Source organism: Mustela nigripes, chromosome 12 (genome assembly GCF_022355385.1).
Source record: "Mustela nigripes isolate SB6536 chromosome 12, MUSNIG.SB6536, whole genome shotgun sequence".
NCBI lineage: Eukaryota > Metazoa > Chordata > Mammalia > Carnivora > Mustelidae > Mustela > Mustela nigripes.
The window spans coordinates 24,780,479-24,807,475 of record NC_081568.1 but is presented as its reverse complement, the minus strand read 5'-3'; the positions used below and the strand labels follow the sequence as shown (position 1 = coordinate 24,807,475).

Below are 26,997 nucleotides of genomic sequence, written 5' to 3'. Positions count from 1 at the left end.
GTGGCCACTGCTGTGAGCAATGTGCGATGCTCATGGTCCTGATGCTGATCACAAGAGAACCCCAGTGAGATGGCGCACAGGAAAAGGAGAATTCAGAACTCTCAGATGACAAAGGCCAGATAACACTCAAAGTGGCAATCCTGCACCATGTCCTAGCAGTGGGAATAAGGAAGATGTTGGTGACAGGGAATTATATTTAGTATGTTCTCAGCCCTTCAGTGTCACCTCCTCTGGAAAGCCTTCCCTGATTTCCCCTGAAAGAGTCATCATCTGTTTTCCTTGCTATTTTCCATTCATTGTTCTCACCTTCTCATGGTCTTCCTATGCTGTGAATTCTGCTAATTCTCCTGTCCACAACAAGATGGGCTCCTTGAGGACAGGAATTAGATTGTAGCAGAAGTTGGGGACATAGTCCCTTCCTGAAGATCACCTACGTAGTTCTCAAACTTGCTCTAGGGTTCTTCTGACTCTTTGCCTGAGGGAAGTGCCAGGGAGTTTACTCTCCCAGAAGCAACCTGTACCCAATGAAGTAATAAGAGTGGGAGCTGATAGACAAATAATCCTCATTATTTATTGCCCCATGGGAGAATTCTGAGGTATGTCCTGCACCATCTCAAAGAGACCCACAGAGTGCCTGAGCTGCTATTGCCCTTGTCATACCAGTAACCTCACAGGTGCCCCTCTAATCAGCTTTTCTCCTCATGCCTCACCACCATTTCTGCACCCACATGAAGCTCCTGCACCCAAATCCTTGTCTCCAAGCCTGCTTCTGGGGAAGCCAAACTAAAACAAATACTTTGCTCACTGCTGAATCCCCAGTACTTAGCCACCTCCCTAATGTGGTCAGCACTCACAAAAGTAAGTCTTTACAGAGGTCAAAGTCTTGATACACCTGGAAAATTCCAAAAACAACAGCAAACAAAAATCAGCAACAAAACAAAAAAGAAACCCACTGATGGCCTGGGTGATATGACCCAGAAGAATGCATCTACATTTCTTCTCCTTGAGTTTTGGCCACAACTGAGAAACAACAGTCACCTAACAGTAACAACTGAATCTTGCATCATCGTGTAAAAAAAGAGGAGAGCTCAGCAGGTGGGAATTCTAACCCTGGTGTCTGGTAGAACTAGGTTCAAATTCTTAGCCTGGAGAGCTGCTAAGTGGCCTGGGCCTCAATCTTGTCACCTGTTAACGGGGAATAATAATAGGACCCACTTGCAGGTTTGTGGGGGAGGATTTCATAAGATAAAGGATTTACTGAAGGATTTAGTATAGTCCTGGCCCAGCATAAACCCTCAATAAATGTTCTCGACATTTACTGTAATTATCGTTATGATTGTATTGCCCGTTTAAGGCTGTCTTCACGTTTCTTCAGGTGCTGGATGGTAGTGGAGGGCCAGGCACACACAACGGACACTCAACAGTCCACTACTGCCAGAATGAAGAAATGACAACCTGTAAAAAGCCTGCAAACACTCCTCTTGGCAAAAGCTGCTAACAACTCTTCCTGTTCTTTAATCCTACCTCGGTTGCTCAAAAGCTGGAGGAACTTAGGAAAGTCAATTTGTCTGATGTCCCGCACGCCTTACGCATAAAACCTGGATTAGTATTAGATTATTTCCAAGGCCCTTTCCAGTCCTTTCACTTGGCGATGAAATAGCTCCCAGGAAAGGATGGCTGGAGCCACTCACTGCACACCCGGAGGTGAGAGCAGACAGGGAGGGGGAGGTGGGCGGAAGTGCTCAGCTCCCCCCTCTCTCCACAAGCTAGGGGGTTCCAACACTGTCCCCTTGCCTTGGCTGGGCTGTTTTTATTTTTAATTCAAAAGAACCCAAAACAAAACAAACCCCTCCAATACCCAAGAAACTCCTAAGATGCTATTTCTACCTTTTCTTCCTCTAACCCTTCATTCTCCACTCACTTCATTAAGAAGCAGGGCCGCTGGAAATCACCAAACATTCATTGCAGATTTTGAATTATTTTTCCTCTAGCCTATCATTAGCTATATTTGCCTGAAAATAAGATTGATGTTTTTTAAAACTCATCTACTTGCAACCCCAGAACGCAATCCCGGCTCAGTTATTACTGTCCGTTCATGACATGAGGAACAGCAGGGGACCTAAACTCCAAAACCCAAATGATCTCGACATGCAAATGTGTCATAAAAACCCAACAACGGCAGAAGATTTCAAAGGATTTATTAGCAACAGAGCTGTTGTTAACTAGACGACTCTGGGGAGTTTTCCAGGCCACGGTCGAAGTTGCTCTGCCATGGGCCAATTAGACCCAAAGTTCTCTGCTCCACCTCGGGACCCCCTTATGAGGCAGGCAGGGGCAGCACCACAGTTTTGAGGGACAGAAAGGAGTTGTTTTATATTCTACCCACTTCCAAACGGCTTTCTCCCAAGAGAGGGCAACTAGGCAGACTGCGTTTCTCAACTCTTTCCTTTTTACCAAAAAGCAATTTCCTGTCCAGATTGGAAATTAGACCTCCACGTCGGCACATACTAGAATGTAGGGGTGACCAGGAGCCAGTTTGCTGGAGAACTTGATCTCTGCAGACTGCCCTCACCTTCCAACTTTCCTCACGTAGCCTCACCCCCACTGCTCTTGCCCTGTGGTGACACAGACGGCCTTCACAGGTGAGGCCGCCACACACATGCGCCACACCAGGCCCCTGGCCGCCGCCCTCTTCCTCCCGCCGGGTCCTCGCACTTGTTCCTTCTCCCTTCACATCAGGACCCGGCTGGCTCGTTTTGCGGGCCTCTGCTCCAGTCCCCTCTCCCAGATCGGGCTTCCCTGCCACACCACCTAGCCAAGCCCCTCCACGACCCTGTAGCCCTTTAACCTGTATTGTTCTACTACAAGAGGCATGTGGTTCCCGAAGTTACATGACATATGCCTTAGTTTACGAGTTTCCTGCCTGTCCTTGCCCCTTCCTAAATGGAAGCACTACGTGGGGCTGAGGTTTCGCACCTTCCTCACCGCACCACGTCTCTACTGCCTAGAAGAGGACATAGTAGACGCTCCACGAATACGTGCTGAACGCGGGCTTGTCCGTTCTTGGGCTGAGCAATCACAAGCACCAGAGAGCGCGCCACCGGGGAGGCCCAGAGTCTCCCCGGGCCTGAGAGCCTTCTGGTCCACTACTGCTCAGTCGATCTCAAGCGTCTGCCCCATCCCTCGGATTCTTTGCCTCCAGTTTCTGCATCTGCGGTTATTCACCCATAGTATTCCCAGCCCCAGGTTTCTGGAAACCAAGACTTCGGGTCATGGCGGGGGAAGAACAGAGAAAGGGAGAGCACTCTGAGGAGAGCTGGGGGGAGGAGGCGGGAGGTTTAATCCCTCCTAAACCAACCCGCCAAGTATTTTTCTGAGCACCCAGCTCACCAGTTTATTTTTAGGTCACTCTAATGATAACCTAAACAGTAAAGCAGCCGTCACCTCATAAATGCAGGATCAGCAGGGCTCTCGCATGTTTGAGCTTGTCAAGATAATCACAAAAGGCACTTTTCCTTGAGATCATTAAAAATAATTAATAAGAAAATACTTTTTGAATAAAGAGATAAGTTCAGCTGCAGGAGAAACATGCCCATTTCTTATATCCCAAAAATTAAGACCCTGTGTTCCTTTATAAGATCCTGGGCCTGTCGGAACAGGAAGATACGTTCCATGATTGCTCTGACCCTGGAGGTTTCTGCACGCCCTCTGGCTTCCATGTGGAGACCGAGGCTGGCTGGGTAACCGTCTCCTCCCCTCCTGGTCACATAGGAGGCTTCCTCAGGGAGAGTATGGTTGGGGGTTCCATTCTTTCATCACCAACATTTGCAAAGTTTTCTCATTTATGCTTCAGAAATGAACTTTGAGAACTCCTGAAAGCTGCTATTTGAAGTGTAGGATCTGAAGGCAAAGGATCTGAGTAGGATCTGAGTGCCCCATGCTGCCCCTCTACCTCCAAAGGGTGAGAGTTCTCACCTCCAGGCTCTTGGGAGGTTGTAACGGTCCCTTCCTCCCTCCCATCATCATCTGATGTCTTTCTTACCTCCCTCTTTTCCCTAAATGCTCCTTGACCCCCTGAAGTTTATGCTCAGTAAAACTTCCAGTTGATTAGCAGGAGTGCCTTTCTGGGGGTGATCAAATTCCAATAAATAGTCATCTTCTTGCTCTCTCTTCATAGAAGGCCAGAAAACATACCTGGAAGCTGGGTTGTGGGTCCAGGGAAAGCTTGTCGGGCAAAGGCACTATACGTTTGTACCCAATGGAAAAGTGAGTTGGCCAGAGCAAGGGCAAGGAGAGGTGGGGGGAAAGTTCTAGAGACAGGAAGGGAGTTGTGTGAGAGACACAGAGTGGCATGCTGCAGACTTGAACTCAAGCTCGGGAGGGAAAGGATGCTTGGCTCGGACCCCCACATCACATGCAGCCAGGTGCCCTACCCTGAGCGCTCTGCCCCATAAAGTTCTTACCAGACAACAGCAGAGACAGAGAACCACACACCAGACTTCCATAAGCTTCCAAAGCATAGACTTGTCATGGGCTACACTTTCCAGTCCCCTCTGCCTCCGAATGGGGCCCTGGGGTTACTTCTCACCAGTGGAATACGCTAAGCGATGTGAGCCACCAGCAAACCAAGGCATTTCTGAAGTAAATGTGCCTTCTCCCCTCTTTTGCCTTCTACCACTGGGAGGTAGATGACCCTGTAGCCTAGGAAATTGTGGGGACCCAAGATGGAAAGAGCACACAGCCCTAAATCACCATGTGGAGGAGAGCATGAGCTGTTGCACTAGGCTTTCATAGGAGAGAGAAATAATTTGGTGTTATGTCAAGCCACTGAATCTCGGGGACTTGACTGTCACAGCAGCTAGCATGGCCCTAATACACAGACTAGGTAATATTTACTCATTTAATTATTGGTAACCTTCTCTAGATGTCAGCACCTAGCCACAGGTGGGTATCTAACAGACATTGGTTGAATGAAAATAATTCATTTGATTAGAAGGAGGGTCTTCCCAGAATCCCTCAAATCCCAGTAAACAAAAATCTTCTTATTCTGCCATAAGGCCAACACACACACACACACACACACACACACACACACACACGAGACCTGATTTTCCACACCAAAGCCACATACACTTCATGGCCAAGACTGCTCCAGCTGTTTTTAGATTCATATGACAGCAGAGACGATCCTAGGAACAACCCTTTCCAGATTCTGTTCCCCAGCATGGGCAACGTATAAGGCCAAAGACCGCAAAAGAAAATTGGAATAGGAAAGAAAAAGTCATCAAGAAAAATAGTCCAGATTTCTCATGATCTCACCCATGAGTCAGATTTGCATTTGGGATAACAACTAACCGAGTAGACCAGAACAGTCTGTCTACAAGATGTCGGCCTGCCAATTTCAACAGCACAGAGAAGGCACACTTCTTAAATTGGCTTAAAAGGACAAATCTAGTGCACTTGTTTATTATTTTTTTTTTCCTTACAAAAAGTTCTAGGTGAAACAGCCTCCTGTTTAAGAATAACTTTCTTGGACAGGAAACGATACTTTTCTTTTAAAGTATCTGCATCTTGCCATTTTGGGCAGTGGGGGAAAAGTCCTACAGAAGAGTCTTTGCTGTGTGAACTCAGAAAGCTGCCCCACCTCTCTGGGCCTAGATCTATTCCTTCATAAAACAGGAGATTAAAATAGATGATCTCGAACAGTCCACAGAAGAAATAACAGTCAGTGGAAGAAAAACTGAATTTTTCATGTCTTGCAAGTCTCTTCATATTCATGGAACCTACTCTTAAGAGAAACAGGGTATTTTTTATGGGTAGCTTAATTTAGAGGAATTTATTCATTTAGGACAGAATGTGAGGTCCAAGGCACAGCAGACGTGAGCTGGTCTTTGGGAGTGAGAGGCAAGAATGGGATGATCCGTTCTCAAGCAACAGGCAATGTGTGCATTAGTGAGCCATGACTGAGTGTCAGGACATTTTCTTCTTTTAGAGATAAAAGAGACGTTCAGAATCATTAAACGCAATTGCTTCGCTCTAAGTGCAGAGAAAGTGGGACCTAGCGGCGCTAGTTACTACAGCTGGATGGCGGCAGTATCTAGACCAGAACGGAGTGTCGGCTGCTCATCTGTCACTGTCTACTACTGTCCCCCTCCTTCCCAATCCAGCTCTGCACCTGCTGCAGTGACAGCATTTACATTTTTGCCTCTCTGAAAAGAAGACGGGTAGAGGAGCTGGTTATTCTGTCCTACGGCTGGAGGAGTATTGTTGGCTTTTACATCTTCAAGCCTTCCCTAACCCTCAAGCCCACAGATGAAGAATGTTCTCTGCATACTCAAACAATAAGGTTCGGATCACGGGAAAGATGGAGAAGTAATCCACAGACCTCCGAGCACCTAAGAGGATAAGTGCTCCTTAGGGTTCTGGGAATGGCAGCGAAGGAGGACTGTAAAAATAACCACTCACAGCTTATCTACAAGTCCAGGCTCTCCAGCCCGGACTGCACGTCCTGGACTCAGTTGTCCCCCTACACCCCTTCCAGAGGTCACCCTAGATGGACTGCCTCCCATTTTGATGCTGATCTGCTGTTTTAATCAGACTTCTGGTTCCTTCCAGGACAATGTGTTGGAAGCAAAAATGAAAATGAGGTCCATATTTGCTTATAAAGTCTTTGTAAACTTCAAGCAACTCCAACCCTGCCCCCGCCCCATCCCTGCAATATGGGGTATCTCCTTTTCTCTCAAGTTTGGAAAAGAAAATCCGGGATTTTGTCTTCAGTCTCTAATACATAGCAACCTGGACCCTCTGCTCCTGGACCTGCATTTCATTCAAAGCCATTCTAATGGAAGAGTTAACCCTTTCTAGCTCCTTTCCGAGCCTGTGGGAAATGGAAATGGCGATCAATGAAGAAAATTACATTTGGTTATTAGAATTGTTTGTTATAATAATCAGGTATCTGTCAAAATGGAGGGAAAGGGTAAGATACCAATAAATATGGGGACATATTTAAGAACTTAAGCTCCAAATTTCTTTATTTAAGCTCCATTTCAAAGAATTATTCCTTTCTATTAGCCTCAAAGGTCTACTGCTACCAGCAAAGGTACACAGCAGATGATACTGTTCTCTGCTGAGCTGAAGTCTGTTTCCACTGTCAAATAGAAGGCCAGGATTTAACAAAAACCGTGAGATTTAGGGACTTCAGGGCTGCTTTGGAGGCCTGGCCTTAGTACTAACTGTATCACTAGAGGAAAATTACTTGACCCTCCATGCTCCTGGCTTCTCATCCATAAAATGAAGCTACTAACCTATTAGGAAGCATAAATGCGATGATGTGGGCAAAGTATATAGAAGGGGCTTATTAGCTGCTGAGCTAAATCTCAGGGTTGGTAGAAGCATCAGAAGCCACCCAGCCCAATCTTACAATATCAGATCTCTAGCCTCTGTTTGCTGTTTGCAGTGCAGGGAAACTGACTACCTCTCAAGGCAGTCCATGATGCTTTGAGACTGCAAGGGTTGCAAAAATATTCCTGGCATGGAGCTGCATCTCTTCCCCTTAATTTCAATGCTCTAGCTCTTGTTTTTGGCTTCTGCACCAGAAACAAGAATAAGTCTTAGTGGTCCTACACAAGAAAACCATTAAAATACTTTATTTATTTGGCCATCTACTGGATTGTAATTGCAAACATCCTGTGTACAAATATACAGAACCACAAAGAAGTTGAGAGATGGGTCCAGATTTCTTATTTGGGAGGCTGGTTGAGAGGGGTGCCATTGGCCAAGATAGGGTACAGAGGAGAAAGGGCAGGTCTGTATGGGGAAGGAAGGTGATGGGTTCAGTTTGGGAGGTACTGCTTTGGAGCAGCTGAGGGTTGCCCAGATGGAGATGGTAGGTTGATGGTGTACATGTGAGTCCAGAGCTCAGGAGAAGGGTTGGATCGAAAGGTACAGATCTGGAAGTGATCAGAATGTAGGTAGTGGTAGAATGAAAATGCAGCTGAAATGGACCAAAATGAGAACATCAATGTTAAGAGGCAAAAAAGGAAAGAGGGATAAAAATGGTTGCAAAATCTATGAAAGGGCTCCATAGAGAGGAGCTCAGAGAGAAAATATAACTAAGAGTTATTTTAAAGGTATGAAGAAAACCAGGAGAGAAGTCATGTCAGAAAAGCTGGAGAACAGTGTTTCATAAAGGAAGAACCGGTCAGAGTGTCAACTGAATTAAGTATTGAAAAGTGTCTACTGAATTTAGATGCAGAGGCCCTTTGGTGATCATGGCAAGGGAATTTCAGCGGAATGCTGGGTATGGAAATCAGATTGCACAGTCTACTGAAGAATTAATGAGAGATTAAATATATGAAAACAGCTGATATAGACCAAGTGTTCAGGCCATCTGGTTGTTAAGGATATGGGGGCAATGAGGTCTTAATTAAAGAGGGGTGCGGTAAATACATGGAGAGGCAAAACACTTATGGACACGGGAAGTGGTTTAAGACAGAGGGGAAAGGGTCTACTGATCAAGAATGGTCATTAAAGATGCAAGAGACCAGGGGGAGTTTTCTCAGAGGCAGGAAGGAAAAGGGTGAAGGCTGGATGTGGAAATAGGTGGTTTGTGAGGGAGATGCCACTGATTCTCTCTGTGAAGAAAAGATTATGATCCTGAGTGCCGAGAGAGGGAGAAAGTCATGAAGAGAAGAGAAGAGTTAGACACTGCTGGGGAGAAGGGCAGGGGAAGGCAGGCGGGATCCTGTAAAGAGACGATCTGCCAGCCCACCTAGCTGACAAGTGTAGAGACCATTTTTCTGCATCTCCATCCAAATAGATGGGTAGGGTTTTTTCCTTCATAGACATGCTTGGCAGCCAGGAGATGGAAGTAGAGAATGCAGGTGATTGAACATACTTAGAGTAGGACCTTGGAGGGTAAGGACACCAAAAGGGAAGGAGGTAAGGGAGTTTAGAGTATTGGCAAAGGAGTGGATAAAGCTATGGTCCATAGGGTGTGGGCTGGAAAGAGAAGGATTTGAAGGTAACTACTGTCTTCCTTGCAGATCTTTCCCACTCAATTCCCCATCTTGGATCCTCGCTCTGGGACACAATGCTTGGCACTACGTGTTGCCCAGAACAGCACATGATAGTCTAAAGTATGGGTCTGGTACAAAGGGTCCACCATCTGTTTCTGGGCCTACTTAATAATCACACCCTAGTGTTGATGCACATTGATGGTAGAGTCGAACGAATTACCTAAATCTTTTACATGGAGACCCTGTTAAAGCAGGTTCCTGACCATCCTATAATAAATGCAACCGTTTTTCCCAGACATAAGTACAGGACCTTCACTTGAGCCCATTGGCTGACTCTTGCAAGATCTGGCCTATCCTGTAAGTCAAGATTCTCATACTGGTGTGAAATGAGGTCACTGTGCTTCCCAGATCTGGGTCATGAGCGAATGGGATAAACGTGTCATCCATATCTTTATTCAAGTTGGCAGTAAAAATGTTGAACAGGAGAAGGATAAATCCAAAGCAGAACTGTGTCTGACTGTCATTACTAGAACCCTCTCTCTAAATGGACACCAATCCATCAAGCACTCTGTACAGCATTTAGCCAGTCAGCTACGAATCACCAAATGTGGCTACTGTGCAGTCCACGTTTCTCCATCTTGCCCACAAAGATCTCACAGGGGATCACCCAAACACCTTGCTGAAAAGTCCAGATACACTATGTCAACAGCTTTCCCATGATGGACTGGTCTAGTAACCTTATCCCCACCGGATAAAAACACAATGCGCTTTTCTTTGCTGTGTCTTATACACCTACGACCAGATGGAAATTGGTTTATGACATTTTACGACTTTATAACATTTCCTGTCTCACCATGACATCACTCTTCACTAAGCCTAGAGCTTCAAAAGGCCACAAAGGTGTTAAGAACTCGGTCTCTAAACCCTCCTCCTCCTCCAGTATATCAGGTTACCTGATTTCCCAGGCGGTTGAAATGAAGAGCATAAGCCTAATAATGAGACTATAACAAAAAAGTAACTCCTTCAAATAAAGGGGGGGCCCTTATACGGGAGCCCCCTTTGTCCTGTGTTGGAGTTTCCTCCCAGCTGCCCTAAAAGGCAGTTTAAATTTTATTTCCTTGAATCTCATTTTGAAAGTGAAGCCAAGTATGGTTGTATCTGAGATTTCTTGAATACATCATTTTCAAAGAGGGTACTGAAATCTTGGAATTTTAAATCTCACAAGCTATGTATTCAGTCACTTAAAAGAAAATGGTAAGATGAGAAACATATAACTCAGAGATCAATAATAAATCAGAGTAAAAAATGCCACCGCGGTTTTGAAGGGTATAATCCCTAATTACACGGAGAATGACACCCCTTTCCCTATGCGACACTCCTTAGAAGTTGCCAATGCAGTCAACAGAAAGAATTTTGCCAATCCATCAACATCTGTTTACTGCCCACTGCTGGGGACGCAAAGATGTGAAGAGTATTGGTCAGGTGCCCTCAGAGAATTTGCAGTCTAGTTTGGGATGCAGTTAAAAAAACAAACAAACAAAAAACCCACTTTCACCCAAAATCTTACCAATCAAAAGCAGCACACACCGGATGCCAAGTGAAGTGCCAGGCAGTAGGTGGGCCAGACGTTCTGGGAGAGGCTGCCAGCCAGCGGGAGGGGAGGACACTTTGTAAAGGGAAAGAGACTTCACTCGGCCCATAAGGGATGAACAGAATTTAAGCAATGGGTAGATGGGCTTCTGGGCAGGAGGTGTGGAATAAATGTGTGCAGCTAATGTAGACGAAAGAAGTTAAGTCAGATCCAAATTCCCTCCCACTTCTCAAATATAAAGAGAAAAGTCTGATGCTCACCTTAACAAAGAGACACTTAAGTCCGCCCTACAGGGTCTGTGCCTCCCATCAAAGCTTGGCCAAGGTCATGCAGGGATGGAAGTCCCCTACATTAACTCTTACAAGATGCTCCTATGAAAACCCCTAATAAACGATTACACACAGCATAAATTTCATTAAAATCCTCCACTGCAATTTAAGTTTTGAGACTAATGGATTTGTTAAGAATGCAGCAACATACACCACAGAGGTAAAATCCCAAGAAGGAGAAAAACAAGTAGTGGTTTGCACCACTGGCTCCACACTAGAACCACCTGGGGGGGAAGGGTGGTGTTCAGAAGAGACTAATGCTTACACTGGACCTCCTACCATTATATCAAAATCTCTGGGGTATCAGCATTTAAATTTAAAATAACAGTGATATTCTACTTCATTCTCTCCACAAATTATGCTCTGAGTGCCTACTATATGCCAGCACTGCTCTAAGAGTTGAAGATATGAGAATGAACCAAACAGATCCCCCCCCTTTCAAAAAACTACCCTCATAGATCTTACGATTTGACATTATAATGAAATCGAGCAGGCATAAAAAGCAAATTAAATCAGTAAAATATATGACATGTTAAAAAACTGACAATGTGCTAAGGAGAAAATAAAGCTGAGAAGGGGGGGCGTACGACGTCTCAGGCTGGAGCAAGGTGGCACGGAAGACTCCATGGAAGGCCGACATTTAAATCAAGAATGGAAGGAAGCGAGGGAACAACTCATCTACATGAAAGAGGAACGCACCAGGCAGACCAGGCAGAGGACATAGCTGGTGCAATGGCCCTGAGGCAGAAGCATGCTGGTGTGGCGGGAGCTGAGAGGGAAAGTAATAGAGATGAAGGAGTCAGAATGGGAAGGGCTTAGTAGGCTATGTAATAATGACTCTGGCTTTTACATTGAGTGAGATGGGACACTCCAGAGAACAGAGAAGTGACTCGATCTGATTTAAAGTTTTATGGTCATCATTCTGGCTGCCCTGTTGAGAACAGACTATGGGGGAAGGGGCAAAATAGCAATTGAACCATTCTCAAAATAGTCCAATTGAGAGATGAGTACGACTGGGATGAGGAGAGAGGCAGTATGTGACGGTCAGATTCTGGGTCTCTTTTGGAGAACTAACCAGAGACAAAGTATCTGGGAGGGGTAGGGGTGGGAATCTGGAATTTGGTTTTAGATGTTAATGTTAGAGATGAGCATGACAGTGGACATTCAAGTTGATAATTATATATGCAAGATAAAGACATACTGGCACAAATTCTGAGCTTATGGATAGCATTTAAAGCCATGAGAATGACTGACATCACAGATAACAATCGTAGAAAGACAAGAAGCTAAGTGATGATGCCTGGGCCCTCCAGCATTAAGAGGTCAGGGAGAAGAAAGCAGCCAAGAAAACTGGGAAGGAATGCAGACTAGTAAGCAAGGAGGAATGCCTATAGATGATGGTATCCAGAGAGTTAAGGGAAGGAAGCATTTCAAGAAAGGATTGACTGTGTACCTCAAATATTTGGAAGGAACAAAAAAAAGACTGAGAACTGGTCCTTGGATTCAGCAATGTGGACCTCATTAGTGCCCCTGATAGTCTTGAAAGCCAGTTCCACGTCTCCAACAGGGGTTCATGAGGTTCACCATGGTCTTGAAGCAATGCTTTCTCCATTGTTTCTCCCTCGTCCCAAAAGACAGTTATATAGTTTGATAGGATTGATAATTCAAGGCAATCTGAATTTTATTTATTTTTATTTTTATTCCCTACATATAGAATATGAAATGTACATATCTTTTCTCTCTATATATGGCACATGCTAAGTAAATATTAGTTGAATGGAAAAAGAAAAAAAAATCTGCAGCAGTAAGGACAAAGTTCTAGCTCTAGGAGAGAACGGAGTGTAACTGACAATACTACCTCCTTCAAATGTTTGCTGAGCACTCCCAGTTTTTAGTGGTTTTATGGGCAGCTGCCTACCTCCATCTGCAGCGCCACCATTGTTAGCAAACTTCATATACTGTGTCAAATTGAAAATTGAGAACAGCAGTTGAGAAAGTCATAACACAATAAGTAAGTCTGGGGCACCGGGCTGGCTCAGTCAGAAGAACATGCAACTCTTGATTTTAGGGTTGTGAGTATAAGCCCCATATTGGGTGTAGGGATTACTTAAAAATAAATAAATAAACGTTTTAAAAAATTAAATAAACAAAAAAATAAATAAGCCCAATTATCCTAGCATGCAGGTTCCAGAATGGATTTTATCAGTGGAAATACAGAAGCGCTCCTTGATCCAGCAAATGCGAACTGCGGTGGGTGGTGAGGTTCCACAGCGGAACGACACTTAGCATTCAACCTGGACTTCACTGACACTACCCATCTGCCTGTTATCAAGAGCGGTGAGCTGTCCCTCTATGGCTTCTGATAAAAATAAAGGAGACTGCCTATCAGTGACATTTTACACGCACAACCCTCTGGGCAAAGTTCTGGTTACTACAGCAAATCCCACTCCTGACAGACAGCAGAGAAAAAGCTCATGACATATCAAATAGCCAGAGTTCTGCCTTCCTGCAGGAGAGCGGTTATATTTGCCAGATGCACTAATCAGCCACTACAGCCCTTTCTGCAAATAAAAGCCCAACCTACATTTGTGGGTCTTGGCTATTCTTACAATTACTATTTGCCTGAAATAGTAGCTTCTGTCTGATGTTTACTTATTGGGATGCTGATGTAACGCGCAAGATGGAACTTATTTTTCAAAGGAGGTCCAACACCAGGGAAGGAAACCAATAGCTGCATTTTCATTCTCTCCACTCTGCAACATTAGCCGCAGTTCCTTTGAGTCCCTCATCTGGCACAAACCTGTCCTTTGGCCTCTTCCATGACTGGCCTAGAGAAACGAACCAGTTTCTTAGCAAGACCCAACAGAGAGGGTTTTGCTATCAACCAATCTAAAAATGGAGTCCATGTTCTCACCCTAGGGTCCTATCAACTAGGAAGAGATGCAGAGGCAGAAATACCAAACTGAGGAAAATGGTGGTGTGTAAGGAAACGCTGGTGTCCAGGAGGACGAATACTGTAGGGCTTTTAGGACTGCAAATCTCACCCTTGCATAAAGGACACATAAAGGACATAGTCATTTCTTCCCTTCCTCTATGGGTTTAAGGAAGAGAGTTTAAACCATTAAGTCTCCAGATAGATCCGAAAAAGTCGTGAGCCTAAATGCCGAAATGGAGAACAAAGAAATCACATTTTAGCTTTTCAAGCTTAAATCCAGGGCCAACTCTTCAGAGAAATAGTACATTTGGAATCCGAGTAAGTATATTTTTCCCCCTGTGTTTTATTCATCTATGTCATGTGTTTATGAGCAGAAAAATGAATCAGAAAACTCGGAGACCTGTGGGGAATTCAGGGATCCTGGAAGTTCCTGCTTCTCAGAGATTCTATGTGGAATAAGGTTAAGAGCACAGGCTTACAGGACAGAGAGAATTGAATCCAGATTCAAAATTGCTCCAAGTCTTAATAGACATGCAAACTCAGGCAAATAATTTACTTTTTTGAGCCTACTTTTTGGCATCTGTAAAGAAAGGATAACTGGGAACAGTGCTAAGTCTGTTCAAAGGCTGTTTATTGAGTGTCTACTATATACCAGGCACTGCTGTCGGCCCTGGAGATATAGTGAATGAGACAAGGTCCTGGCTCAGATAAAGCTTGCATTCCAACTGGTGAGACAACCAATAAAAAAATAAATCAAAACTCTATTTCACACAGAATGGGAGTAATGCAACAGAGTGCCTAGTGAGGGGTCATTTTTGATTATATGGTCAGGGAGGAGAGGGCCTATGCAGGTCTGGAGGCAGCTTCCAGGCAGAGGGGAGGCCCTACTCTGGGCTACCGCTTGGCATGTCCCAGAACAGAAAGGATAGTATGTCTGCATACAGAGAGTGAGGGCGATGAGTCGCAGCAGAGGAGGTCATCTGAGAGGCAGGTTGGGGCAAAGAGCCTGGTTACATTCAAATGGCAGTGAGAAATCCCCAGTTGCGAACTGTTAGGTGACATGACTTGATTTGTGTCTTTATTTATTTTTTATTATTTATTTATAAATCACTTAATAAACTTATAAATAAATAAATAAATAAATGGAAGCAGTCTCCCACCAGTCAGCTGCCGCACAGGTGGACGGAGGGCATAGGACTTACCGACTCAGTTGCTGTTGCGAGGAAGAAAGAACGAAGGTCTTGAGGTTTTTGGAATGAGCCTTTAGGTGGGGTGTGTGAGTCTGGAACTCTGTGGAGAGCAAGGCTGGAGACATCAATTCAGGAGATAGCACACAGATCTTATCTGGAGCCAGATAAGATCTCCCCAGGAGGGAGAATAGCTAGAGAAGAAGACCCAAGATCAAGGCCTGGGGCAACATGATAAAACACTGAATATTAGTCGTTGTTATTATTTTCAGTACACTGGGAAGGAGGATGTTGGCCAATCATTGTTATAAGCATTGCTTTATCCATCCATCTACCCAGGCATCTCTCCATCCATTCATACCATAAACGCTCACTGAGCACATTCGTGAGTGACAGTAGAGAAAACAATGTAATTGTCGGTCAAAATGTGAGCTCTAGAGCCAGACTTTTCTCTTTAAACCCCAGCTCCATCTGGAACCTTAGAGAATTTGATTAATCACATTGTACCATTTCTCCCTCTACAAAAGGGAATGTAGTGTGTTGAACAACCCCCAAAAGACATGTCCATGTCCTAGACCTGTGAATGTAACCTTCTTTGGCAAAAGGGTCTTTGCAGGTATAATTACACGGAGGATCTCAAGAGGAGATCATCTTAGATTATCTGCGTAGCCCTAAACGACAAGTGTCCATATAAGAGAAACACAAAGGAGAGACATGCAGACATAAGCGAAGACACGAACACACAGAAAAGAGGATGCTGGGAAGACAGAGATACAGACTGGAGTGAAACAGCTACAAGGAATGTCAACAGCTTCCAGAAGCTGGAAGAGGCAAGGAAGGATTCTCCCCAGGAGCCTCCAGAGGGAGCATGACCCTGCCAACACCTAAATGTCAGACTTCTGGCCTCCAGAACTATGAGAGAATAAGTTTCTGTCATTTAGCCACCAAGTCTGTGGCAGTTTGTTATAGCAGCCCCAGGAAATGAATAGGGAAATCATAACAGTGTGTGCCTCACTGACTTGTGAGGAGAATTAAACGAGAGAACATACGTAAAGCATCTAGAACAGTGCCTGCCAAATAGGGAACATTCAAATGATTTTAAATTTTAAATTTTATCCATGTACTGGACATATCCATGTACTGGGAAGGAGAATGCAAGATCCTGAGGAACGGGGGAAAGACAGAACATGCTGAGAGACTCTGAAAATAAAGATGGCGCCCGGAAGCTGAGCAGGCGAGGTACCAGAAGGGGGAAGGGTACTGAGATGCCACAAATTGCTGAACACTGTTCCCAGCATTCCCCAATAAAGAAATCAATAAGCCTTACAACTGCTCAGGTTTCTGAAGAGGAGTAGTAGGTCCGGAGAAGGGTTAATGCAATTTTTTACAGTATCTTCCTCAGCCCGCGCCGTCTCATTGCCTGCTCTCTCATGAGAACCCATGTTGATGAGGACACTCTGAGCAGATTTTCTGGGGACAGCTGTCTCTTCCTCTAGCCTAATGATATGGGGAATAGGGGTGACCAGGGCCGGGTGGGGGTAGAGAGTGGGCAGTGAAAAACTGTGGAGGAAAATGATGCCAATTTTGTACACTGAGTGATTTTGTAATAATATTTGCATGGCTGCTTTAGCCTGGGAAGTTAATTTTCTTCACCAAGAGACCCGTATAGCACAATCTAGTTTTACCCAAATCTCTATAAAATAACACTGTGCCAACAGGCGGGTGAGGGGGAATCCAACTGAAACACAGCTGAAATCAGACATTTTATAAGTGTCCGTTGGCCAACACACAAAAATGTGAAGAGCTTATTGACATCTTGCTTTATTAAACTCTGCTCCGTTCTCATCTTCATAGGTAGAGGAAAAAAAACATTCAAATACTTGAAGAGAGTTAGTGAGCACCTGCATATGCAAATACAAGGAGTGTCAGGGTGAGGAACCTCCCCGAGTGTGCAACTTGTAGGCACCAACCCAAGATACTATGGCTAATCTGAAACACACGTGCCTCTCTACTCTCTGGAAAGAGACTTGAGGAATACTGGGATTACAGTATCACCCCAGGACACGTATGTAGGACAAGGAGGTTCACATCAGACAGGCATCTGTAAAGTGCTAGCCTTTGGTGAAAGGGGCAAAAAAAGCCAGCGTTAATTCTGCCTTATCCCTAGGTATGCCAAGATCTTGTCAGGAGTGCCTGGTAGCCAGACCAGGCCCCAAGAGAGCAAAGCTCCCAGGCACCTGCTCCCCCACCCACCTCCTTTCTCTGGATGCCTAGAGGCCTCCCTATGAGGCAGCCTAGTCCCCACACTGTCTCCTGACTATACCATGTTCCAAAGATACCCCCTCTCCTACTCTGCCCAGCACAACTTCTATTCCCTCAGCAGGCAAATCTCTGCCAGAGGGTTGACTTTGGACTTGCACAGCACTATGGAGGCCCCTGTTCAGGGTAGGGGTCCTATTCTGCATTGTATCCATGTGTCTTTATTTTTAGCAAAGCAGATGATCACTCTTCAGAGGCCAGAACAACAGAGCATGTATACACAATTTGGTGGCAGGAGCAGACTGAGTCTAGTGTATGCAAAGCCAAGTACTAGAACTGTCCAGATGTTGATAAAAAGGAGACCACTGGTGGCTCAGCTCAAATCCAATTCCACTCTTGCTAAAAACTTCAAAGGACACAGCCTGGGAAACGTTCTGTTAAGAGCCACATATACCATGGAACTCTCCGCCACCGCCCCCAACACCAGGAGGATGTTAAAACACTGTAGATCTTACCTAAAATGAGCTAAATTTGCTTTCAACCTGGAGGCAAAGGATTGGGTAGTGGTCTTTCAAGAACTTGCAAGTCCTTAGGAGTTTGTGATTTTTTTATCCTCAAGTGAATAGCTACGCATTACAGGCTGCTTGCCCACTCCCATGCTATTATTTCACCAAAAGCCTGTAACAACAGTGTGTGCCAAACTAGTCCTCTGTGCTGTGAAGTCAGTTCCCCACGCCTTGCTTCTCCAAAACCTCTTCATGTGTCCTAGAGTGCTTTACGAACCACAGAAACACTTTAAAACCTAAAAACAAATAATCCAAGAATAACTTAATCAGCCAGATGTTCAATGCTATCTGCTTTCATTGGATTGCTTCACAAGGAGAGCTAATTCTTAAGTTTCTGACTTTCTGCAAGTTAATAACCCAGTTACTGTTCGCTCAATGTATTCACATAGGTAATGCGTGCGTCCAGGAGCCAGGTGCTCTGAGTAAAAGGATTGTTGGGGCACCTGGGTGGCTCAGTGGGTTAAGCCTCTCCCTTCAGTTCAGTTCATGATCTCAGGGTCCTGGGATCAAGCCCCGCATCGGGCTTTCTGCTCAGTGGGGAGCCTGCTTTCCCCCCATCTCTGCCTGCCTCTCTTCCTGCTTGTTATCTCTCTCTCTCTGTGTCAGGTAAATAAATAAAATCTTTTTAAAAAAAAAAATAGAAAAGAAAAGAAAGGGGATTGTTTGCTGCCCCACTGAGAATGTGGGATGGAGAGGACTCCAGTGGCATCGGAGAGAGGCCATAGCTGGGGCAGGCCTCTTCCCGGAGCTGGAGAGACTTGAAAGACAAATGTGTCTTCTCCGCACACTAAGTGCCTCAACAAGCCATCGCCAGGCTCAGTGGCCTTATCGGACCACAAAGGGTCTCTTCAACGACTGACTTTTCAAACCGTAAATGCTCCCAGTGTTTTCTTGAACACATTTGTAAACAGAATGCAGAGCTCTTTAGACCATGGGCATTCGGAGCATAATCCAATGGCCTACCTGGCTTTCAGTCCTGTCTCTGCCCAGCACTACAGAACCACAGGAAAGGAATTCCTTCCCAACTCTCTCTTTATCCCATTTCTAGTATACACATAGTATAAAATTGGGAATTTAAAAATTTTAAATCCCATAAAAGGATCCATCATTGTATATGCAACTTACGCGTAGGCCCAAAGAACAACACAATTGATGTCAAATCAATAAATAAATCAGGAATAATCTGAGAAAATACTTTTACACTTTGATTTCCTTAAAGGAACATTATACACATTTTCCCCCACTATCATTTAATTTGGCACACGCCTAATGAGTGTTGAGGAAATCAAATTAAGTGTTCCTTTTCCTCTGTTCTTTACTAATAGGGGAGAATATTTATTTAACCTTTCTAGGTACATCATGATTCATTCAAAAAGCCAAGGGGGTACACAGATCTTCCTCCTCACCCGCCTGAGTCTTACACCATTGCCACTGAGGACAACAGTCCTGCAAATCTAGCCACTGCAGATGTGATTCTAGTTCCAGTTGTGCTAGAAAGAGGCAAGTTCTCCAGTTTTCTGGGCCTCAGGTTCCCCCAGTGTGGAATTAGCAAGTCTGAATGCATCACTCCTTCCAGAACACAGAGGAGGGGAGACTCTGCAGGATCTCCTTCCTTTGCGCCCTGGCAACTTGACCTTGCATGTGAACTACAGATGTATCACCTGAAACAAGTGAACAGATGAAAAGGCAGACATCCTGAAAGATTCCTTAAAGTGGGAACAGGGAGGTGAGAGGCTGCTCCCAGCAGTCCAGAGCTTTTCATCCAAAGCTGAATGCAAGCTTCGGCGGGGTCGGCTAAAAAGTCCTGCTTTGTGCACTACTGGGCTGTCACAGAATTTGACAAGAGGCTTATTCATTTCTCGACACACTAACGGAAGGACCCGCTACTTGGTAGCAGACATTGTCACTGAGGGGTTTGCATACCTACCTCAGGATCTTTTCTCATTCCTCCTGAGAACAACCCTGTTAGGGACCTATTGTCCCAATCTTGTAGAAGAGGAAATCGAGGCTTCAATATTTCTAGTGATCTGACCAGTGAGTTTTCTGCACGGCTAGGACTCCAGCCAAAGCCTCTGACCCCAATTCCAGAAACCTTCTTTTCCCTCTTGGCTGCCTCGGCCGGCGCCAGGCACCAGGTTCACGACCCGCTGCCAGCAGCACTTCTGCCAGGCACCAGGTTCACGACCCGCTGCCAGCAGCAGGCACCTCTCCTGGGCGACCAAGACGACACTTCCCTCCACCACATGCAGACTCCCTCTCCACCCCCTCTCCTAACCTCTGCTTCCCTCCTACTGTCCCAGGAAGGGAGATGCCAGCTTTTTTCTTTCCTTGCACCTGTTCCTGTTTACCTCTGGCTTCTTCCCTCCCCAACACCCCTTATCTTGTCTTCGTTCTCTCTCACTGCTCTTTCATTTAGCATACATGCCTGGGAAGGGGATTTGGGGGACATTCCTGAATAAACCTTCCCACAACACTACCACCTCCTCAAAATACCCACCAGATTATTTTTAACTGGTACATTTCTGGATCCAGTGTCTAAACACCTGACTTCAATCGTCTTGGCAATCACTCTCTCCATCATCCCTTGAACCTGGCTCCCATGACCATCCTTGACAGACACTGTTCTCAGTCTTTGTGAAGGCTGGCCCTTCTCAGACATTCCTGCCTCTACCCGTCTGCCTACCTCCCTAGGGGCTTGCCTGCCGCATCCTACATGGTACTATGAAGACACTTCTAAAGACAAAAGAAAGATTAAAAACTCTCCAGTCTCCAAGTCTGTCTTGCTAGCAATTCAGCCTCTCTTTGGGTTTGGTACTGACCTTTTGTGGATTCATCTTCCTTGGGATGCTTCCCCTTCTGACTGGTGCAGTAAGAGGGCCCTGAGACCACATTCCAACAGAGACACCTCCTCCACCCCCGACACACTCACACCATAGTCTAAGTTACTTAGGCCCACGTGACCTAGGCCAGGGGAGTATCTGCAGCTCTGTGTTATCTTGTCCTACCAGGTCTGGGACAACACTGAGTCCAATCAGCAGGTGGTGGGAAGAGGGAGGTCATGGAGTGTGGCCTCTGCCTCTCTTCCTGAGGAAGCTAGCAGGCGGCTGGTGCAGGTTTTATCCGGGCATGAGTAAGATATGGTCCTAAAGAAACAAGCCCAGGGCAGCGTGAGGAGTGTGCCAAGAGGTTCTGTAGAGCCAAGTCCAAAGGTGGGATGGCTCAACCTGGGAAAGAAAGATGGAGAATCACAGAGGCCGAGACCCTTGAGCTGGATCTTGAAGAGTGAGAAGTGGTTCACCAGGAAGACCAGGGAAGAAAGGATCTTCCAGGACCTCACTCCTCCCACTGCTATCCTCGGCAAATCAGCATTATAGAGGCGAGAGTACAAGAGGTCAGGAGGTCTACAGCTCCTGTGCGTATGTGGGGGGGGGGGGATGGGGGGAGGTGTTAGGGGACATAGCAGGAAAGAAGTCTGGGGAGGCACATGGGATTTGGAATTTATTCTGCATCCTGGGAGCCACAGATAGGTTTCACAAGGGGAGGAGACTGACAGGCCGGGGAGACTGAGGAGAAGTGGGAAGAGGGAGGAGAGGTCCGCAAGGGTTTCTCTAGGTTGTCGCAGGTTTGCGGAATGTTAAACTCCAAGCACCCTACTTGGATCACCTGTGTATTCCCACGCCCCCCCCCTCCAGGTGATCTTCACTTCTTCTTCAAGTCCAAGTAGCGCCCTTACTTCAGGGCCGTGTCTAAAGAACTCTTCTTTTCTTCCCACTGCCTGCTGCCAGACTTCTTCCCACAGACCTCCTGGGCCCACCTTATGACAATAACCTCCTCCCTGGGCGACTCACCTCCTCCCTCTCCCAGTTTCTTGCTACCAGAGATCAGATTCATGTCCCTAAAGCACAAAGCAACAGTCCCTAGCTCAAAAATCCCAAATATTTCCCTACCAGCGGCAGAACTAAGAGCCCCCAAGACCTCAGGCCAGCCTCTTCTTCCGTCCTATCTCCGGGGCCACATCCACACTCAGGATCAAGCCCTCCGCCGCCCCTCAGTGCTCCCCCACAGAGCCTTTCAGATGTCCTCAGTCAAAAGTGACTTCTTTCTCCTCTGTCCTTCTAAAGTGTTTTTGTTTGGACCACTCTCCAGGTGCCTTACTTATGAAATCAACCCTTCACCCAATAAGTTCGGGGTGCCTGTGACATGCCCCAGGTGTGTGGGTTCGGGTCGCAGCTGTCAGTAGACTCTTCTCACTTCTCCTGACAGACTGAAACTCTGGCAAGGAGGGGGCCTGCGTATCCCCAGGAGCCTCTGAGGGCCCATGCAAGGCAAACCACAGGTACTCCAAAACTAAAATGGTTGAAATGAATAGAGAAATTATCGTAAGTATCCTTAAATAGTAAACTGCCTTAAGTGCATGCAAAATCAATTTTAATGACAAAGATTTAAAGTATAATTCAATATTTTTCCAGGAGCATATTAACTATGCCAAGGGAAGGTGCATTTATATGCTTTCCATGGTTCTGATTCTTCCCCTCCCAGCGCATCCCCCTGCTTCCTCCCCGACCGCCGTCTGCCCCCCCCCCATACCACTATGTGGTTGTTAGTGGAGCACCAGTTCTTAGCCCATCCACTGGAAGAAGGAGTTGACGAAGCTAGAACAACCACCTACAGCCAAGGGTGTGTTCTGAGACATTCTATTCTGCCCCCACAAGCAACCCTCCCACACCACACCTGTCAACCTGGACCTACTTGACCCCCACCCAGAAGCCACAGACAGGGGAAAAGCTGGCCCCGTAGGAACAGCAGGCTCCTGAAGCCCAAGTCCAGGGCAGGATGTGGGAGACCCCACTGGGTAAGGACTAGCAGCCCTGAAAGTCCCGGGGAGCTCTCTCTAGAAGCAGATCCACAGTATCACTCTCTGCAGCCACGGAGGGACCCCCTCCAGCTTCATCAGGCTTTGTCAGGGAAAACACATCCACCCAAAACACCTACCTCTGTGGGAGGCAGCGGCCAGGCCAGCTGCAGGAGATGGATGTGGCTCCTTCCCCCCAGCAGTCCCCCACCTCCAGTCCCCGTGCACGGTGGCAGGGCTGCTGCTCTGGAACGCCCCCGTGCCTGCCATTCCTGCCTCAGCGACCAGCCCATGCCAGACCTGCCCTCTTTACACTCCACTGTCTCTTATCAAGGTCTCTGCGTTGACCAGGCCTCTGAGGACAGTCTTCTGGCAAACTCCAGCCACGGACCCTGGACCCTCCCCCTACTCAATTTACCATTGCCGGAAGACGAGCAACCCAAAGACCTGAAACATCAAACCTGAGAGGGAGAGGGTAAGGGAAGAGAAGCCAGAGAGAGAGAGAAAGGAGAAGGCCAGGTTTTTAGGAGGAACTCGACTTCACAGGGAAACCAGGATTTCCTCATGTGTACGTTTCCCCATCTCCCTGGGAGATGCCAACACTGCCCCCCAAAGATGTCCTTGCTTTTTGCGCGCCCCCTCCATTCCCTTGAGCGCGCGTCCCTTCCGCGGGCAGAGCCCCGGGCGAGAGGTGAGGAAGCGCGGGAGCCTGGACCCCACGGCAATACCTGAGGCCGGAGCACCTGAGTACCTCCGCCCTGGGGGAGAGGACCAGGCGACGGCCCAGGTACGGGGGACCCAGGGCGCGGGCCCAGGCAGGGGCGCCTGGCCCTGTCCTGAGTGTGCCCGGCAGTGCGGCTCGGGTCATCTCGCTGTCGCTGGCCCTCTTCCCGCGGCCGCGTCCTGACCGCCCCCGGCCGGATACGAGGGGAGTTCGAGCCGCCCCAGCCCGGGTTCGGCGCCCCACACACCGCCTCGCCGGGGCTGGGGTTCCCGCACCGGGATTTGTCACTAAACTTTCCCGGGCCCTCTCGGTCTCGGGGGGGTGTCACACCGCCCCTCCCCCGCCCATCCGAAGCCCCGCGTCCCCGCCCCTGCGGGACGGTCGCTTCACCTGTGCGCGGCTCCGCGGAGCCTTCCGCTGCCGCTCCTAGCGCGTCCGCGGACCCAGGCGCCGCCCCGTGGGTCCCCGCGTTGCCGCCGCCGCCGCCGCCGCTGCTGCTTCCACCGCCGGTGCCGCCGGTGCCGCCGCCGCCGCGCCTGCCCGGAGCTGCAGCGCCGCGGTTCGCCCTCCGCGGCGGGAGGCGCAATCTCCGGCGCCCGCGGCTCGGCGGGTCCCCGCAGCCGCCACCCCACCGCGTCTCGCTGCCCGCGGCCGGCACGCACCGGCGCCGCGAGCCTGCTCCTCGCCCAGCTCTCCCAGCTGCGCGGCGCTGGGGATCCACCGAGCCTCCAGGATGGGCGGGGATTCCCTCCCTCTGGCAGCTTCGAGGGGCGGGAACTCCCTTCCCGGAGTGACAGGGACGGGGGGCGGGGATTCCCCTGCAGGAATGACAGGGTGGGCGGGGATTCCCCCGAGCGAGGCGCGCCGCGTGCCGCGTCCCTCCCGGCGAGCCCGGAGTCCCGGTGCGCTGTCTTCAGAAACCTGGGGATCCTGGGAGGAAAGGATCCGGGGAGATGGCAGCTCAGAATTTCCAGATGGCGGGGCCTGGGGCGCCATCTAGGTGGAGAAAGAGAGAGCTAGGGGACTTGAAGTTGCCTTTGCCTTGCGTCCAGAAAAATGTCAGTTGCCCTACGCAGCATGGGGTGGGGAGGCCAAAGGAGATGGGGGAAGGACTAACCACCCACATCAAGAAACGTTTGGCCTCTGGTTCTTCTGATACCCAAGTTGATTTAACACTGGTATGGGAATTTCAAGAAATTGGGGGGGGGGGACCCTCTTGGCACCTCAGAGCTGCTTAATCCCCCAGTTAAGCTCCTGAGAGAAATCCTCAGAGACGAAGTCCTATGGCCTTGGTGTGGTGGTTTTGGTCCCTGGGACAACTAGCCACGAGCCCCTGCCTGAGTGGACTGTGAGAGCTAATGCCAATCGCCCTTGGCCTTATTCCAGGTCAGTCGAGGAACAGAAGCTCAGGCTTTTTGGATCCTTCATTCCCGTGGATTTTCAGGAAGCCCTTCAAATATTTTTGGTTCTTTTTTTGTCATCCTTGTCATTCTGCCTACCACAGGGAGAGGATGATAAGAACATAATAGGGAGACTGCACAGCTCTGCAAATTAAGCTCTCTTAAGAGGAAAAAGCTGGTCTTTTTCAAGTGCTAGCAGATAAGAGTTAAAAACATATGAAAAATTACAAAACCTGGGATAATGAATAGTTGAATAATGCTTTTGACATTTTCTGCAGAGCAGTAATTGGAAATCTTTGCTTTGGGGGGATGGGGATGGGCATGGGGTGGGGCAGGGATCCGCTGCAGCTGTGCCCAGCAAGGCAATAAGCTCTGGTCTCTCAGAAGAACAAACAGACATAAATCATTTGCACAGATTGTGCAGAGCTGTCCCACAACATCAGAGGCCAGGGGAGTCCCAAGGCATTCTAAGATGGTATTTTCATGGGGGAGTGCTTGGATCGCTGTTCTTCAGCTTTTATAATTATCAGACCACTGATCAATGTCTGCATAAATCCAAGCTTCCTATAGTATAAGCTGTACAGTCTTGGGCACCGAACTTCTCTCTTCCTATCTGTAAAAAGAAAATACCTACCACCCAGGATTGTAGGGATTGGCAGTGACACAGCTAATCAGCACAGCACTTAGGAGGTGCTCGATGAAATGACAACCATTACCCAGGAAGGTACCACTGAGACACCAAAGAAAAATCCTCTGGAATCAAACAGGGGTGGGGCTTTCAGTTTGTTTCATAGTCTCAGTCCCACATTCCACCACTCTCTTCCTATCACATGAACCATAAAAAGGCAAAACCTGTCTTCTCAGCCTCTGCACCCAGCACTACCTCCTTCAGCACCCACTGAAAGTTTGCTGAATAAATGAATATGTAAATGAACTTCTCATTCCAACCGTAAGCATGGCTCTTCCTTACCCAGTGCATCCCTAGCTCCTTCATTCCAGCCATGCATTCCTAACCTGCAAATTGTTTCCTCTGCCAGAACGACATTCTCACACTTCTGTGTCTGTTGAAATACCAAAGAGTTAAATGTCACCCATTCTGGGAAGCCTTCTCTGATCACTGGCACCAACATCAGGTTTCTTCTCCTCCATTAATCTTTCTGTAAGTTGCTGATATAACCCTTGTCAGGTTGTATTAAGTTGTAGGAATCATAGTGTTTGCTCACACATTTCCAGTTTGTGAGTTCCTGAAGGAAAGAGAACCTAGGTCTTACTATTCATGTTCCCAAATCTGGCATGGCATAGTGCACAACCCCTAATGGCCACTCAATAAAAATTTGCTAAATTAAAAGGAATCATTAAATATACAGATATATATGTTATATGTGTTATATGCAGGCATAAATATTATATATAAATATTATTTATGCATATATAATATTTTCTCATCTGTCTCTTTCAAACATGGCTGTGCTGGCCAGCTTAAAATATTTCTAGTTTCAATCACTTTCATCCAATATTTTCCAGATAGTTTTTGGCAAGTTCTTGCTGCTAAAAATAGCTCAGCTCTCAAGGGTCAATCAAATGCATGGAAATTTTCTTTTGCCCTTGCAGTCTTGCCAGTTTAGAAAGCTCACAACTGAGGGCATTTATTTTCCAGTGTTTGAAGATCAAAATGTAAATTTTTCCTGCCCCCTTGTTAAATATTTAGTCACAGATTAGTACTTCTATCCAGGTTGCCATTTTAATTTATTGCTCATAATATACATGATTTGGAGGAAGAGGTTGGATTTAGAAAATCTAAGGTTTAAATGAGGAGGTTAAATTCATGAACCAAGAAAAAAAAAATGTATTCTTCTGGGCCATAATCTATCAATGATAGGTAAAAGAATGCAGCGTACTTTAGGGGAGTCCAAGGAGATTACCAAGGGCTGCAGCGGCATTTGGTTTCCCTCTCTGTGAAGAAGAAACACCCCCCACCAGGCAGCTCTAACTGAACTGGAAGTTTCATCACCAACTCAGATGAAATCTCGAAGGTTGCTTCCCATCTTTCCAGCTGCTCTTCCAAGTGTGTTGGGAGGAGAAGGAGTCTTCGTCAACAACTGGCTCAATTCCCTTCCTCCTCCCAACCTCTGTGGGT

At 47.1% G+C, this 26,997-nt stretch overlaps 1 protein-coding gene across 2 annotated transcripts in view; it reads right to left on the bottom strand.

The window, feature by feature from the left end:
• Window positions 1–23,940, bottom strand: part of PDZD2 (PDZ domain containing 2) — a 348,893-nt gene extending 324,953 nt beyond the window's left edge. For both annotated transcript variants that reach the window (XM_059416953.1, XM_059416952.1), the window contains exon 1: window positions 23,851–23,940. The gene's annotated coding sequence lies outside the window, so the exon portion shown is untranslated. The remainder of the gene's footprint in view (window positions 1–23,850) is intronic.
• Between the last annotated feature and the right edge of the window lie 3,057 nt (window positions 23,941–26,997).